Genomic DNA, 8,606 nt, shown 5'->3' with positions numbered 1-8,606 from the left:
ACAAAACAAACCTTGTGAAAATTTTCTTTATTTTCCATTTCTCTCTTGAATCCACTAGGAAGCAAGTTTACCTTGTCCTAATTCCATGAATACCCTTTTCCAAAAATTAACCAATGATATCTACTTTGTTCAAATCAGTAGTCATTTTCTGTCCTCAACACACTTGATCTATCAGCAGCATTCGACACAGCTGGTGACTCTGTTCCTGAAACTCCTTCTTGTCCTGGTTTTCAGACCACCAACAGTTTTTCCTTTTTTGGCCATTTTTTTCCAGTGTCTTTTGCTAGAGAACCTAATCACTACCTCCCAAGTACCCCACAACTAGAGTTGCCGGATTTAGCAAAGAAAAATGCAGGACAAACTGTTGTAATTGAAATATCGCATGGGATATACATATCCTAAAAAGTCATTTGTTATTTCGCCTCTAGCCTGGATCTCTTCCCTAACTTCAGATCCGTATCCAACCATTCCTTGATATCTCCACTCACACCTCAAACAGGCATTGCCACCTCGAACCTGTTCAACAGAACTCCTGCTATTCCTATGTAACCTACCTCCCACTGTAGCCTTCCTTTCTGTTAATGCTTTCTCCATTTTAGCAGTTACTCAGGCTAAACACATCCATGCCATCCGTGATCCTTCTTTTATGTCCCAGGATCACCAAGTCCTGTAGACGTTCTTGCCAAAATGGACCCAGAAATCAATCACTTCTCATCACTCCCAATAATCACCCACGTGCTCTGAGGCACCTTCCATCATTTCTTGCCCAAATTAATGAAGTAACTTCCAATGGTTCCTCTGCTTCTTCCTTTCTTTCTTTTTTTAAGATTTATTAATTTATTTACTTGAGAGAGAGAGAGCAAGCGAGCACAGTGTGAGAGGGAGAAGCAGACTTGCCACTGAGTGGGAGCTTGACCCGGTGTTTGGCCCTAGGACCCTGGGATCATGACCTGAGCTGAAGGCAAACACTTCACTGACTGAGCCACCCAGGCATCCCTTCTATTTTTCTATTTTCCATCTATTTTCAACACAGTAGCTGATATTCCTGGTAAACTATGTATGGATCATGTCATTCCTCCACTCCAAACCACTCCAAACCCTCCAGTGGTTTTCCACTTGACTCAGTAAAGTTGACCTATGGGACCCAACATGTATTCCTCCCCCCGAATTTTTGTCTTCACCTCCAAATTCTCTATCACTGGTCCTCTCTGCTCCAGCATTCTGGCCTCCTTGCCATTCCCTGAACACTTTCCATGGATTCTTCTCAAATACTTATTTAATTCACTGAATACTTAATTCACTGATTAAGTATTTGATTAATTCACTACTACTACATGCTGTCTACTTAGGAAATAAAATGACTCAGGAAGTAGTACTATTATTGCCTCTGTTGTATGGAAGAGAAGAGATTCTAGGAGGTTATATAATCTGTCCAGCGTCTCACAACAGGATTGAAGTCCTGTAAAATAATAAAAAGGATGTTTACATAATAATATATTTGTACCTATAGCCATCTCCAGATACAATGTTCAGCAACAAGAGCCCAAAGTGGGGGAGTCACCACTCAGAAGCAGCTCACACTACCCCACCTTCCTCCCATTCCCTCCTTACTCACTGTCCAGTCTAGTAGGGGACACAGAGAAGTGGGGTCCTGGCCACAGCCACAGATGGAACAACCCTCCCGGCTATTCCAGAATTGCATCCCCTCTGGATGAGACTGAGTATCCACCCTGCAAGCCAAGTCTTTTAAAGGTCTTTTAAAGACCTCATCTCATCTTTCTCCCCCAAAACCTTCAATGTGCACATAAAGTTTCCCAGGTCCCCCTGATTAGGTCGGTTCAATCATCAGAACCTGTCAGAGCCCAGAGTTCCTTCCTTCCTAGAAGGAATGCAGGGGAATGAGGTGCTTCTGGGTCTTCCAATAAAGTCTAAATCCCTGCCCGTGACCCCAACTCTTACCCAGGGTGAGTCTGAGTCTGGTCTAGCCTACGGGATCCCAGCACAGCATTTCTGGCCCATGGAGGAGGAATTCCAGAACCCACGGAGGCTGGGGGCCCCCGAGACCTGCACTCCCTGTTACTCAGATGACTGAGGAACACTTCCGTGAACCCTGAAACTGTGGCCAAGTGCCCTTGCCAGGACACCCCATTCCCAGCCCTGGCTCTCGGCTGGCGCAGTCGTCCCCGCTGGCATCCGTGCAGGCCTGCAAATCTTCCCGAGGCCCCGCTTACCTGCAGCGGCCTGCTCACCTGCTCGGTTCTGCTTGGGTTTCCAGCTCTGCTAGCGAAGAGCCGCTCTCACACCATCGTGACCCGCCCGGGCTTGAGGACCCCCCACCCCCACCCCGCCTTCCTTGCAGCGCGGATGTGTTTCCTCTTCCTTGTGGGAAGAACCCACCTCCCCATCACTGTGAAGGTTGGAGTAATTCAATTTCCCTTCAAAACCCGGCAGGGAGTGTCCTTTCCTGGGGTCCTGGTCGAGAGTCAGGGGGAGGGGAGACGCTCTGGCCGGTACTGGAAAGGGAGGGGTAGAATCCGATTTGTCTGGTGGGTGTATAGCAGTTTTGTACTAGTGGAAACTGGGTGTGTGGTTTTTAAAAACATTCGGATGTGTTGAGATGGGGTAATCTCAAGCAAAAACTGCTCTTTTTAGTTGACACCCGACTAGTGGCCTCTGAGGAGCTGACCGACAGCCGTGCGCTTTGCCTCCGTCTTCTCCATAGACCCAGTCATCTCTTCATCAGCCCGCCCGTTTGTCCCTCCACTCAGCGGACTGTAGATGCTCGCTTTGCTGGATCCTTGGAATCCTAGAGCACATAGACAACAGCCAGCGTGGAAACCAGACATCCGACCATTCCGGGAGAAGAAAAGCAACGCAGGTTTTTTTTGCGCTGTTTCTGTGCGGATGACCATTCCCTCGGGAGACAGGGTAAGGCTTTGTTCTTCCGGAACCCAAATCTCCGGCCTTCAGAACTGTGCGCTGAATGGAGTCTAGCGCCATCTGCTGGAAATCTTGAACAGTCACACTGGCCTATGGTTCTAAAATTTCACATGATCTCAAAAAGAATGTGGGGATATCGTGTCCTCTAGTGGACCATGCAGCAGATGCCCAAGACCTAGAGCTGTAAAGTTTCCAGCCCTTGGTTTTTCTCGAAGTGGTCTGTGCACATTTAGGTGTATGTGCATTCCTTCTTTTAACTACTGAGAGCAAAAGTGTTCTGTAACTTCTCCGTTGCCTCTTTTGTTCACTTCACATATGGGCTTTGAAATGCTCCCCCTGGGGCGCCTGGGTGGCTCAGTGGGTTAAGCCTCTGCATTTGGCTCAGGCTGTGATCTCGGGGTCCTGGTATCCAGCCCCACGTGGGGCTGTCTGTTCAGCAGGGAGCCTGCTTCCCCCTCTCTCTTTCCGCCGGCCTGCCTCTCTCTGCCTACTTGTAATCTCTGTCAAATAAATAAATAAAATCTTTTGGAAGGAAGGAAGGAGAGAAGACAACAGAAAAGAAAAGAAAAAAAGAAAAAAGAAAAATGCTCCCCGCGGACACATGGGTAGCTCAGGTGGTGATCCCAGAGTCCTGGGATGGAGCCCAGCATCTGGCTCTCGCTCAGCAGGAAGCCTGCTTCTTCTCCCTCTCCCTGCTTGTATTCCCTCTCTCACTGTCTCTGATAGATAGAGAAATATAAATATGAATATGAATATATATATATATATATATATATATATACATATATATATATATATATATAATGTTCCCATATTGGGGCGCCTGAGTGGCTTACTTGGTTAAACCTCCAACGACTCTTGATTTCACCACAGATCATGATGCCAGGGTCCTGGGATAGAGTCCCAAGTCTGGTTCCCTGCTCAGCGGGGAGTCTGCTAGTTCCCCCTTCCTCTGCCCCTCCCTGCTTCCCCACATATGCACTTGCACTCTCTAGCTTGCTCGCGTTCTCTCTCAAGTAAATGGATAAATCTGAAAACAAAAAAAAAAAAATTTTTTTCCCATATCGGCACTGATATTTCACTCTTTGGAGTCAACTTTGAGCAAAAGCCTAAATGGGAAATGTATTCACGGTAGAAAAAGAGAGTTTCTGGAGAAAGGATACCCTTCCTGTTAGATCAGTGTTTCCTCCAGTATTTTTCTACCTTTTCATTTTCAATAAAAACCACATGTACTGGGTACATTACTAGGTTAGGGACTCTGTGCTCTGTGCTTTATTTAGACATACCATGGATGCTTCACAAGAATTCTGTATTGTAGAAAGAACTGTCTCCCATAAAGAAAAGGGGAAAGGGAGACTCAGGACGCTGACTTGGGGCCACAGGGATGCAACTCACTTCTCTGCATTGCCACTACAGTCTGTCTCTTTCAAAAATACTTGTAGGTCTGTAACTTTTTTTAACCCCTTGACCTGGCAATTCCTGATTTGAGAATATGTCCCCAAAGAAAGTCAAAGAAGAGGAAAATCATGTATGAGATTTCCGTGCAAGCAGTATTTATCAAATGGAAAAATTAGAAACACGCCACATACAGGAGAAACAGAATGAGTTTGAACCTTGGTGTTGAGACAACGAAACTACAGGGACCGATGAAAAATTGCTTTTTTTGCTCCTTTTCTGGATTCTATTTTTGCTAGGACCCACACCCCAGGCCTTACACACATCTTAGAGAACGAATCATATATGTTCTTTTTGTAAAGATGAAGGAGTTAACGATTTCTTCTGCGTCTTCTAGCACACTAGATAACATCTAAGGGTCAATCAGGAATGTTTTCCCAGACCACTGACTCATCAGGATCCCAGGTTCCAGGGCATAAGTGATTTATGGAGGGCACCGAAACAGTCGTTTTTGTTCCTGGATTACCAAGAAGGCAGGTGCACCAGACCACTGCCCTCAATAAAAACCCCCAGGACCCAAGCAGAAAAAATGAGACTCTGTCAGTATCTATACTCTGTCTTTTTCTTATTTTTTTAAAAGATTTTATTTATTTATTTATTTATTTAGAAAGGGAGAGGGGGACAGGGGAGCAGAGGGAGAAAGAGACAGACAGAATCTTTTTTCTTTTTAAGATTGTATTTACTTATTAGAGAGAAAGAGTGTGTGTGTGTGTGTGGCAGAGGGAGAAGCAGGCTCCCCACTGAACAAATAGCCCCATGTGGGACTCAATCCCAGGACCCCAAAATCACGATCTGAGCTGAAGGCAGACGCTTAACCGACTGAGCCACCCTCTATATGTCTTTAATAAACTCTGCTCTCACTTTGTCTCTGCTTGCCCTTGATTTCTATCCTGCATGAAGCTAGGACCCTCTTGGATGCTCCTACGAGACAACCCTCCGGGCTGTCAAACCCAGCCAGCCCACATCAGTGTGATCTTGGCTCTGTTAGTAACTGACCAGGTGCCTCAGGAAAAGTTGCTTAATTCCTCTGAAACTGTTTCCTCTTTTGCCAAATAAATTTAAGCCGAAAGTCACAGTGATGTTGCTCACAACAAAAAGAGTGTGTATGATACTCTGGTAATAGGTACAATACTAATATGATATTAGCATTAGATCAGCATCCCACAACAAGCAAATAGGTAAGGACAGTAGTAGATTATAAACAAACTCAAGAGCATAATGAGAACGTATCAATTATTGACCGCAAAATCATACTTCCTTTTATTTTTTTAAGTATGTTATGCTTTATAGACTGATGGAAGTGCCTAGAACTTAGGCATATTTTTACTCAATCCACAGACATGACATAGTGTAAACACTTTTTCAATATTCTGATTTTGAGGAAAGTGCAAGCAAAGATAGGAAGGAGATTGTTCTGTGTAATTTAAAAATATTTCCTAATTAGTTTCTTATAGAAGATAATTTATATACAATACGAGAGGGTATAATTGTTTTTTAAGTGGCTGTCTCTGAGCTTTTTCCAGCTCACTATTGCACTTAATTCCACCAATCTATCCCTCTGGGTACAGACACTCCTATTTTTCTACACACTTTTTAAAAAAATTTTAAACCTGTAGAAAAATTTTTAGTACAATTAACACCAATACACCAATCCCTTAGATGGTCCAATGAACATGTTTGCCATATGGCTTTATTTCTCTCTATATAACTATTTTATCTTTAATTTGTTTTGCTAAAGCACTTATTGTTTTTAAGATGTTATTTATTTATTTATTGGCAGGGGAGCACAAGCAAAGGGGCAGAGGGAGAGCGAAGTAGACTCCCCAATGAGCAGGGAACCCGACGTGAAACTTGATCTCAGGACTCTGAAATAATGACCTGAACCGCAGCAGACGCTTAACTGACTGAGCCACCCAGGTGCCCCATGCTTCAGTCTTTTTTAATCAAGAAAAACTTCCTTGACTTTTTAAAAAATAAGTTTATTGGGGTACCTGGGTGGCTCAGTGGGTTAAGCCCCTGCCTTAAACTCAGCCCATGATCTCAGGGCTCTGGGATCGAGCCCTGCATAGGGCTCTTTGCTCAGCAGAGAGCCTGCTTCCCCACTCTCTCTGCCTGCCGCTCTACTTGTGGTCTCTCTCCCTCTGTCAAATAAACAAATAAAATCTTTTTAAAAAAAGAATAAACTTCAAGCCAGTATATGCAGTTTCATGGGGACTGACATGGGAAAGCTATGAAAGCAACAGCATCATCAAAATATTGAAAGTCCTCATCACTCCCCAAATTATTTTTAATCTAAAACAGTGCTCTTGGGACACCTGGGTGGCTCAGTCAGTTAAGTGTCTGCCTTCCACTCAGGTCATGATCCCAAGGTCCTGGGATTGAGTCCCATATCAGGCTCCTTGCTTGGCGGGGAGCCTGCTTCCATCTCTGGCTCTGCCTGCTTGTGCTCTCTCTCTCTCTCTCTCTAACAGATAAGTAAATAGAATCTTTAAAACAAAACAAAACAGGGGTTCCTGGGTGGCTCAGTGGGTTAAAGCCTCTGCCTTTGGCTCAGGTCATGATCCCAGGGTCCTGGGATGGAGCCCCACATTGGACTGTCTGCTCTGCAGGGAGCCTGCTTCCTCTTCTCTCTCTCTCTGCCTGCCTCTCTGCCTACTTGTGATCTCTGTCTGTCAAATAAATAAATAAAAATATTTTTAAAAAAATAAATAAAACAAAACAAAAACAAACAAACAAAAAAACCAGTGTTCTTGTCTGTCCTACCCTCCCTCCTTTTTTTTTTTTTTTAAGAGCATGCACAGTGGGGATGGGCTGAGGTAGAAGGAGAGCGAGAATCTTAGGCAGACTCCATGCCCAGCACTGAGCTGGATATGGGGCTTGATCTCCCAGCCCTAAGATCATGACCTGAGCTGAAATCAAGAACTGGACACTTAACTGAGCCATCCATGCAACCCCTTGTCTCATGACATTTATAAAGACTCAGGCCAATTGTCCTGTTGAGTGTTCCACACTCTAAATTAACCTAATTGCTGCCTCATGATTATATTCAGGTTTAAACACTTTTGGCGGAATATTGCATAGCTGGTGTCGTGTTCTTCCCACTGTATCTCGCTAGTGAACACATAAGGTCAGTTTGATCCCTTGGTTTAGGTGGTGTCTACAAATGTCTCCATAATGAAGGCCCCTTTCTCTTCATAATTAAAAGTAATTTGTGGAGTGGATACCCCATTCCCTAACAATGTTTTCTCAAAGTCTAACCAGTGACGATTCTTGCTTGAATTAGTGATCGCATTGTGCACAGCAAATGGTCGTCCTCTAATTTCTGTGCCTCTACATTTACTTGGGGTATTCTTCTCTAAAAAAGAATTTAACCTCTCTGACTCTCCCCCTACCTCTTTAAAGTCACCTTTGGACTCATAAATTCTTTTTTTATCTAATGTGTTATAATCCATTACTTTTGTTTCTGAGGCTCAAAGTCTTCCACATTTGGCCAACTGAGCCCCTTTACACTGACTTTTGTGTCATTGTAACAATTCCTCACATTGTAACAAGTCCTCAGAGCACATTCTTGCTCTGACATAAGAGAATTCACATCTTCCCCTTGCCTGATACCCATCTAGAATTGGCCGTTTCTCCATGACACCCTGCCTCCTTTGATTGGTGAAGGACATTTAAAAATCAAGATCTAGAGGAGTAAACATTACTTTTTTTTTTTTTAAGTAGACTCTGCACCAGATGTGAGACTCGAACTCATGACCCCAAGATCAAGAGTTGTGTGCTCCACCAACTAAGCCAGCCAGGAGCCCTGGGAGTAAACCCTTTTAAATGTTTGATGTGAAACCTTTGAGAGTGTACATTTTAAGATCTATGAAGATTAAAAATAGAACAAGACAGAATTATGAAGGATCTGAGATTTCACCTTATTTTTGAGCTAACAAGTTAGCCTGCCCCTCTTTCACGGATGCCCATGGAAGACACCACCCTCATACACAAAGTACACTCTTACTCATGATAAGTTTTACATTAGCATTGGTGTCCCTCAGCCCTTACTCCCCCATCCCATGGGATGGACCTAGATGAATGATGTACACACAGTGAATTTGCATGTCAGTCAAGGAACCTCAAGTTCAACTTCAAGGAACCTCCCAGTCTTCTCTAACAGGCTGCAAGCAAACCTGCCCAAACTTCACCCCACAGGAAAGCATCATCTT

General features: G+C 44.0%; 1 pseudogene; it reads left to right on the top strand.

Moving 5' to 3' along the window:
• Positions 1-2,810, top strand: part of LOC132024784 (high mobility group protein B1-like) — a 6,003-nt pseudogene extending 3,193 nt beyond the window's left edge.
• Positions 2,811-8,606: the final 5,796 nt, after the last annotated feature.

Source organism: Mustela nigripes, chromosome 1, assembly GCF_022355385.1.
Source record: "Mustela nigripes isolate SB6536 chromosome 1, MUSNIG.SB6536, whole genome shotgun sequence".
Taxonomy (NCBI): Eukaryota; Metazoa; Chordata; class Mammalia; order Carnivora; family Mustelidae; genus Mustela; species Mustela nigripes.
This window is presented reverse-complemented; position numbering and strand designations above follow the sequence as displayed.